General features: G+C 36.9%; 1 long non-coding RNA gene across 2 annotated transcripts; it reads left to right on the top strand.

Moving 5' to 3' along the window:
• The first annotated feature begins 414 nt into the window (after positions 1-414).
• Positions 415-2,113, top strand: LOC109159656. Of its 2 annotated transcripts, XR_002050630.1 has the most exons (8): positions 415-490; positions 585-610; positions 699-756; positions 1,178-1,243; positions 1,452-1,511; positions 1,591-1,641; positions 1,800-1,846; positions 1,933-2,113. It is a non-coding gene; the product is annotated as an uncharacterized LOC109159656 (long non-coding RNA). The 2 variants fall into 2 exon arrangements; XR_002050631.1 differs by lacking the exon at positions 1,178-1,243.
• The last annotated feature ends 7,617 nt before the right edge of the window (positions 2,114-9,730 follow it).

Here is a 9,730-nt window from a genome sequence, read left to right as displayed (position 1 = left end):
ATATGATACTTAACGGTATTGGTGGGTTACCAGCATTATTGCTGATCGGGCGTCGTCCCAATGTTTATCTTTGTATCTTTCAGGTGATGTTTAGACGAGCGCGATGTCTAGTGCCTGGTAGCTTAGCACCTTTATCCTTGTTTTTGTGGCCTGTGCGCCAATGTAGTTAGACTGATGTTTTGGGATTGATGTATACACTTGCAGATTACAGATGGTATCTCTACCCCATTCAATGTTGTTGATAGAACAGCAACACCTAAATAGTCTATATTTTCATAGGCATTATATGATCCTGTTTTAATCAATCCTTGTACTGTAGAGGTTGGTAACATTTTATTTATTTTTTTCCTTTGTTATCCTGCAATAGAATTGCAAGACATTGCTAAAACATGCAATTGAAATTGTGAGTGCAGTTATTGCTGATCCAGGAGGAGGTGTCTTCATATCAGATCCAAAGAAGCCAGCACCGTTATCTCATATAAATAATGATGTGGATATCTGTTCCTTCAATTGCTGCTTTTGTGCAAACAGTTAATTTGAAGTAAATGCAATATACTAATGAAAATCTTTTATTTATCTTACAGGTGACTTAGTTACAAATGTTTTCAAGGTAAAGTTGAACCCGTCTCTTGCAGATGCTTATGGAGTTGAGTACTATTTCCTAATGCTGATAGATATCTTATGAATTTCATGCTCAGGGACCCAACAAACAAATACTTTGTCAACTGTCAATGCTTGAAAGAAAAATGGCTCAAGGTGATTTTTCTTTATATGCTTGCTACTGTATTGTGTGCAATCCAATCCATTTGATTCTTACTTCAGTGCCATCATTGCTGTTATCATCTCAAAAAGGTAATCTTTTGAAGCATTTCAGTGGAATTATAGTTATTAACACTCAAAACTAGCAAGCAGTTATAATCACGCCAACTTAATTATACTAGTGTTGGAATGGTATAGCTTTATTTGTGTTGTGTTAGTGGAGAAAGTATTATACATGTGAATTTGGCTCAATAATACCAAACTCATATAAAGACTTCACCTCTTTAGAGTACTTGTAAGATCTATTCTCTCCGACTTCACAAAATAATGTTACTTGCAGAGGAAATTAAAGACATCGATATTTTTTCTTATATGTATATATATATTCACGGATAAATATGAATCATGTGCATCACAGGTACCTTGGAAGCAATAACTTGAGCGGGGAGCTATCCGCAAACATCATAACTAACACGCTTTTCTTGTATGTCCTGTCTGGATTTATCCAAGAATTTACATTTGTATATATATATATATATATATATATATATATATATATATATATATATATATATATATATATATATTTGAGCTTTTCTTCTGTTGTGTGGTTGAAACCGAGGATTTTAACAAGAAAACAGTGCTAAAGTTGTACCTTGTTGCCTTTTTCTATTGATCGGTCCTTGCCTCAGAGATATCTCGTTCAATCAAATCTCTGGAACTATACCTGCCAATAAGTCATATATTTCACTGTGAGCCTACTCCTACGACCCTCAACTTTCAAGATTTTTATGTATCGAGATGCCTCCATATATTTTTTTCTTTTTTCAGAAATGCTGTTGGCACTTTGATCACTAGCGAAAAAAGGTCACGTTCGCGCAGGTTAGTGACAACAATTCATAGCTTAATTGGGTATTTGGTTTATTCTGTTTTAGTGCGCTTTTGTTGATGGAATATGCAATCTGAGCAGATCATTAAATGTTTAAACATGGATAATAGATTATATTTTCTTACCTTTCTATGCAAAACTTTGATGATAGTGCTTGCTTGACGAAAAATTCGGTGTGCACTAAGAAAGCTTCATCAAGTAAGTATACACTAAAATTTTGCAACAAGAAAGAGACGATCGAACTAGTGGATGATTGCTTAACGGAACCATTTTGTCCATTTCAGCTTCACTTTCGATCAAATGTGGTGGAAATCAAATAGTAACTGTGGATGGGTTTCAGTTTGATGATGATTCGAAGATGCTAGGCCCAGCGTCGTTCTACATGAGCTCGAACAAGCAGTGGGCAGTGAGCAGTTCTGGAATATTCATTAACAACCAGAATGGACAGAACTATACATCTCATTCGTTTTCTCAGATCCCGAACACTTAGACTCTGAACTCTACAAAACAGTCCGGGTATCCCCGAGCTCATTGAGGTATTATGGTGTTGGGTTAAAGAAAGGCATATACCGAGTCGAGCTTCATTTTGCTGAGATACAAATGGACGATATTAAGGACTCTTAGAAAGGCCTTGGGAGGCGCTATTTCGACGTTTCCATTCAGGTATGGCAAACTATTAAGGACACTTGGAAAGGTCTATTTCTCCCCCCTTTTACTCTCGTTTTGAATAGTTCTTTTGGGGAAACTAAAATCTAATATTTTCTTTTGTAGCTTTTAATTATTTTTAATTTAGAATTGTAAATATGTAATTGTACATGGTGTAAAATAAATATAGTTTTAAATTTTTTTTTTATTTTTTTTTTATTTTTTTAATCAACAATACGCGACCATTCCTGTCCAAGAACGGTCGCGTAAAACTTTTGTATAAAAAAAATAAAATACGCGACTATTCTTGGTCAAGAATGGTCGCGTATTACTGACAATGCGCGACCATTTCACAATGGTCGCGTAAAGTCAATACCTTTACGTGAGCCTCTTATAGGCAACCATTGTACAATGGTCGCCTATTGTCTTTTACAATGGTTGCCTATCTGCAATTCTGTACTAGTGCAAGACACCAAAGTCCTACATGGATACCTACCATATAGTTCTAGACATACGAAACATCAAGGAGACACTCAAATAGTTCCACAAACGAACATTGGGAAGTCAAAAGACCAAATACCGAGCCAAAAGAATCACGGGGAACAAATCCCGATCCAACGCCAAAGTGTTCCCCGCGGGTAGGCCCCTACCCGTGGTTCCGCCCGCGGGTACACTACCCACAAGACAATGTACCTGCGGGTGGGCGGCAGGTAGGGCTCTCCCCGTCGTTCCGCCCGCGGGTACATACTCCTGTGCAAAATAATCCCTTCGGGGATTTTTATCTCCAAACTCAAATTCAAGTCCAAAACATGTCAAATCTCACCCAATACAACAAAATGACTTTGAATCATGGAAAATGTCAAGCAATGGCACAAAAGAACCCTAAACACAAGCTCTAGATATGCATTTTCACAAGACAAATGCATAAGCACTCATATTTCATAGCAAAACACAAGTAGAATCCAAGAAATCACATATAGGTAAGCAAAATAGGTTTTAGTAGAGCATGGGTTACCTCTTGTAGACTAAAAGACTTCACTTTACACCTCAACAAGCTCCCCACAAGGCTTACTTTCCAAACCCACTTCAAGATCAAACCAAAAGATCATAAAGATCCTACTTTTAAGAAAAAGACATCTAAGATGGAACCAAAAACACAAGATGGACTTAGATCTTACCCTCCTAGATGCCCAAATAGGTGAAAGGTTGAATCTTGGAAGCAAATCTTGGAATCTTGACAAGGTCTCAACTTAGCTTGGAGGAAAAGCTACTCACCTTTCTAGAGAGAAGGTAGAGCTAATATTTTAGAAAGTGTAAGGGATGAAATGAAGATGTCTTCTAGGTTAGGTTACAATACTAACACTTGGTGAAAAGTCAAGACTACCCTTACTAACCTTTAGAATGTGTAAGGAACAAGGGAACTCCCCTCAAAGCTCAAGGTACAACATAACTTTGAAGTTGACTAGTCAAATACTAGTCCTGGAGTATTAAAAATCAGGATTTTAATAATTAATTCCTCAAATGAAATAGGATTAATTACTCAATTAATCCATGGATTGAATGTGGATTTTTGGGGTGTCACATGATTCGTGCGGGCTTGGTGATCAAAGCACTAGATCACGGAATTCATTGTATCTAGGAACCAAGAAGTGGTGGATATAGTGAATTGCTCTTGGAGAGAAGAGCAAGTGGAGTAGGAGGATTACACCACCTCCGAACCACTATAATTGTCTTGTGTTCTTTACTGCTTTCTTTACTTATTGCTCTTGCTTGCTTCTAACGAGATATACTGTTCACAATACCACACACACTTTATCCTTATTTATTTCCGCTGTGCACCATTCTCTAACAATCTAGTTAAGAGTTTTGGTTTCTCTGTGCCTTAGCGATTGTTGTGCTGTGCGAAAAAGTTTGAAAGTCTATTCACCCCCCGCCCCCTCTAGACTTTCACCTTAACTCTTTGAGGACCAACAATTGGTATCAAAGCCTGTAGCCTATTTGAGTCAGCTTATCTTTCGACAAATACCAACCTTTGGTATTAAAACACGTTGCCTAATTGGGTCAACTGTTTTTGACTGCTAGGCTGATCCATTATACAAGTGTGTGATTAGATTAATCTTTCATATCTCTCGTGATGATGATGATGAAAGATTTAGCTCAAAATCTATTATTCTCACTTGACAAATTTGATGATTGGAAAGTTCGTATGCAGGTACACTTATCGGCTTTACACGATGAAATGTGGGAAGTTATTTCCACTGGCCCTATCGAAATATTAAAAGTCAATACGGCGCTTGTCCTATCCCTGGATGCTCCACAGTACGTACAAAAGCCTAAACCGGAATGGACATCGGATGATAGAACACAGAATAATCTTCATAATATTGCCAAGGATATTCTATTCAAAGTCGTGGATGATACAATACTTTCGAAGATCCGAAAGTGTGCTACTGCTAAAGAAATATGGGAAACTCTCATCAAGATTGGCGAAGGAGATGAACAAGAGAAGGACAATAAGCTCACAATCGCCATGAAAAATTTTGAAGATTTCAAAATGCTCTCAAATTAAAGTGTTGCAGATATGGAAGGTCGAATGATCAAAGTTCTTGGAGAGATTAGTGATCTTGGCAAAAATATTAGCCAAAAAGAAATTAATCTCAAAATCCTACGACGCTTACCATCTGCATGGGATATGAAGGTTACGGCTATGCGTGATCACCGAGATCTAAGAATGTTGTCAACAGATATATTATTTAGTGATCTAAAAGCATATGAGTTCGAAATGAAGGCCAAAGATGATGATGTTCATGAAGCTCAAAATTCTGCTCTAATGGCCGAACTACCGTCAACCTCCAGGTCAGTAGAAAATAATGTTGATTTTATGACTGACGAACAATTTGCCCTTTTTGTTAAAAGATTCAAAAGATTTATGCGAAAAGGAGACAACAAAAATTCTGCTCGTGGAAAATTTGTCTCTCGCACGACACAAGAAGAAAAAGTCGAAGAAAACAACAATCTATGCTACAATTGCGGCAAACCCGGACATTTTAAAATAAAATGTCCATATCTGATCGTTAGCAAGTATCAAGGAAAGAATTTTGAATCTACACTGAACAAATCCGAAAGCAAAAGGTTCAAGCACGATAAAAGAAAAGCTCTCGTTAGCAATGAACCGAACGAAAATGATGATTCGGAGAAATCATCATCAAGCGATGAAAGCTCGTGTTCAGATGATGATACGGAGCTAATATGCAAGCTAATTGAGTTGAGTACAAGTGAAGATTGTTTTATGGCTCTTGAAGCAGAGGAAGAAGCGGTAACATCTAATTCTTTTAATTCTTCTTTTTCTCGTGAATCTATTGACATTCTAATGCGAGATTGTCAAGAGATTATGCTCATTCATCCTCAACTCAAGGAGCGCAATAATATTCTAATTCTTGAAAAAGAAGAAATGAATAAAAAATTGCAATATGCTTTACTTGAAGTGAGTAAATTGAAGAATGAAAATATTCATATTCAAGAAAAGTGTAAAGCAAGAGAGGTTAGAGAACATAACCTTCTGGCAACCATTGCTACGTTCACTAACTCGTCCAAAATAATGGATAAGATGGTGAGCATGCAAAAGCCATCAGGAGATAAAACCAGAATCGGTTATGACTCCACATGTTCTCAAATCCCTCAAAATCTGACTAATTCTACTACTACTTTAAATAATAAAGTTCAAGTGGTAAAATTTGTTAAAAGTCATAATAGCACGATGAGACAAGGACTTGGCTATCAAACAAAAGAAAAGTTGAATGTTGAAAGGCTGAAACAATTCAATTACACGACAAAGCAACAAAAATTCTTCAAGCAAGGATATGCCAAAGAGTCAAGTGCAAAAAGATTTCATAGAAAAGAGGGAAGCTTTTCTAGAAATAGAGTTGGGAGATTTCATCCCACTCAAAAGGATTGGTTGGGTAATAGATGTAATGCTTTTTATAGACCAAAGCAACAATCCTCTTCCAGGTGCCAAAATATAAAAATGTTTTCTAAAACCCGGCGCCAAAAATATTTTCAAAAGTGAGTTATGATTATCGAATCTCTAGTGGTTACAAATCGCCCAATCTTAATTCAATAAGATCTAGGTGGGTTTGGTTACCAAAAATCACTAACAGTAAAGGACCCAAGCAAGTATGGGTACCTAAAGTGAATTAATCTTTTTTGCAGGATGTTTGGTACAATGATAGTGGCTGCTCACGCTACTGAGTAGAAATAAATCATATCTAGTGAATTTCAAAGAAATCGATTGACCAAAAGTTATATTCGGAGGAAATCAAAATTATGGAATTACAAAAGGAGTTGGCACAATCACGAAAAATGGATTAAAGATTGAAGAAGTTTCATTCGTTGAAGGATTGAAATTCAATTTGTTGAGCACTAGTCAATTTTGTGATAAAGGCTATCTTGTAGAATTTTCTAAAGATAATTGCCTAATAAAAAATGAGCTCACAAATGAAGTTGTACTCTCTGGAAAAAGGCGAAAGAACATGTATGTTGTTGATTGGAGTACAAGAAAAGATTCAGTGTGCTTAATGGCCAGAAATTCGAATGAAGCTAATTGGGAATGACACAGAAAGCTCAACCACTTAAACTTCAAGACTATCAATCACCTTGCAAAGAAGAATCTAGTTGAAGGCTTGCCAAATATTATCTTTAAGAAGGACCAAGTGTGTGATGCATGCCAACGCAGAAAGCAAATCAAATCATCATTCAAATAAAAAACACACGAGTCAACGTCAAGACCGGTTGATCCAATAAGTGTAAGTGGTAAGAAATATACACTCGTTGTTGTTGATGATTTTTCCAGGTACACTTGGACCATGTTTCTCAAGAAGAAAAATGAAGTTGAGCAAGTTCTACCGAAGCTGTTGAAGCAACTACAAAATGAGAAAGAATTTCAAATATCAAAAATACGAACGGATCGTGGAACCAAGTTTGTGAATGGAGTTATACAAACTTTTTGCAATTCACATGGAATTTCTCATCAATTATCTGCCGCAAGAACAGCTCAACAAAACGGTGTTGCCGAAAGAAGAAATCGGACGCTCAAAGATGCCGCAAGAGTGATAATTAGTGCAGCCAGTCTCCCGAAACGATATTGGGCGGAAGCTATCAACACTGCTTGCTACACACAAAATTGAAGCATGATCCATAAGCAGTATAAAAAGACGCCATACGAGCTATATAAACGGAGAAAACCAAATATTGGTTATTTTCATATTTTTGGGTGCAAATGCTTTATTCATATTAATGATAAATTGCATCTAAAAGCTTTTGATGAGCGTGCATATGAAGGTATTTTTCTATGATTCAGCTACCAGCAAGGCGTTCAGAGTTTTGAATAAAAGATCAATGGTGGTTGAAGAATCCATACACGTGGTATTTGATGAAAAATCAGAATTCAAGAATGACGCACTGGACGAAGAAATTGCACAAAATGGTAACAAGTGTCATATTGATTTTTGTGATACTGATGATACGTGCGAAGATGATGTCTTGCAGGGAATGGATGAGTTGGAAATTAATTCTCTAGAAAATCCCATCCCTCATCCAGAAGAAGTTGGAAATTCTTTTAATAATAATTTTGGAGGTGAAGCCGCACATGAGAATGGAGATGCAGTACGGGTTGAAGTTGGTGATCCAGTTAGTGATCAAATTGCATGCGAAGTTGGTAATCAATTTCAAGATGAATTAATTGAAGAAATTCAAACCAACACTGCCAGTTCACAACAAATAGATCCACCTAGTACCATGCACCTATTTCAACAAGATTTAAGATTGCTCAAAAATCACCCTCCAGAATTAATTATTGGGAATATTCATGAAGGCATGAAAACAAGGTCATCTACCATGGAAGCATTGTTCACGTGTTATCTATCTCAAATTGAACCAAATGAAGTGGACGAAGCTCTTAATGATCCGAATTGGATAGATGATATGCAAGAAGAGCTCTATCAATTCAAAAGAAATGATGTTTGGGAACTTGTTCCAAGACCGGCGAACCACAATGTTGTAGGAACCAAATGGGTCTTCCGGAACAAAGCAAACGAAGAAAGCGTGATTGTTAGGAATAAAGCAAGGCTCGTTGCAAACGGATACTCTCAAGAAAAAGGAATAGATTTTGATGAAGCTTTTGCACTGGTAGCCCGACTTGAAGCAATCAGAATTTTCCTTGCCTACGCTGCACACAAAGATTTCACTATTTATCAAATGGACGTGAAAAGCGCATTCTTGAACGGTCTACTCGAAGAAGAAGTTTATGTCAAACAACCCCCAGGTTTTGAGGTAAAAGGCGAAGGTGATAAAGTCTACAAACTTAAAAAGGCATTGTATGGGTTAAAACAAACATCTAGAGCTTGGTATGATACTTTGTCAATGTTCTTGATAAGCTGTGGATTCACCAAAGGCCTTGTTGACAAAACTCTATTTAGAATTCAAGATGGTGATCATATTTTATTAGTGCAAATCTATGTTGATGATATTATTTTTTGAAGCACTAACAACTCTTTGTGTGAGAAATTTTCAAAGCTTATGCAGAACAAATTCGAAATGAGCATGATGGGTGAATTAAATTACTTCTTGGGCTTAAAAGTCAAACAATTGAAAGAAGGAATATTCATCAATCAAGCAAAGTACACCCGCGACTTGATAAAGAAGTTTTAGCCTTGATGGAAAATCATCGATCAAAATTCCAATGAGCACATCAATAAGGCTAGACAAAGATGAAGATGGAAAGGATGTCGATCAAACAAAATATAGAGGAATGATTGGTTCTCTTCTATATCTTACTCCAAGCAGGCCAGACATTTCTTATGTTGTGGGAGTGTGTGCAAGATTCCAAGCAAATCCAAAAGAAAGTCACCTCACCGCAACAAAGAAGATCATACGATATCTGAAAGGCACAATCAATGTTGGATTGTGGCATCCAAAAGGTACAGATTTTACTCTAACGGGTTTTTCAGATGCGGATTTTGCAGGTTGCAGAATAGACAGAAAAAGTACTTCCGGGACATGCCAGTTCTTGGGGGGAAGGCTTGTTTCTTGGTTCAGCAAAAAGCAAAATTCCATCGCAATTAGTGCCGTCGAGACCGAATATATTGTTGCAGGAAGTTGTTGTGCACAAATTTTGTGGATGAAGTAACAATTGAAGGATTACGGAGTAAATTGTGATGACGTTAGTATTTATTGTGATAATACTAGTGCAATCGCTATCACTCACAATCCGGTGCTTCACTCAAGAACCAAACATATCGACATTCGAGACCATTTCATAAGGGATCACGTTGAAAAGAAAAATCTAAAGACCGAATATATCCCTACGGAAAACCAAGTTGCTGATATTCTCACGAAGCCTTTATGCGAAACGAGATTTTCCACCTTAAGGCAGGAGTTGGG

Source organism: Ipomoea nil, unplaced genomic scaffold (genome assembly GCF_001879475.1).
Source record: "Ipomoea nil cultivar Tokyo-kokei standard unplaced genomic scaffold, Asagao_1.1 scaffold2843, whole genome shotgun sequence".
Lineage (NCBI taxonomy): Eukaryota > Viridiplantae > Streptophyta > Magnoliopsida > Solanales > Convolvulaceae > Ipomoea > Ipomoea nil.
The sequence above is the reverse complement of the archived record's forward strand: the minus strand, read 5'-3'. Positions and strand labels throughout refer to the sequence as shown.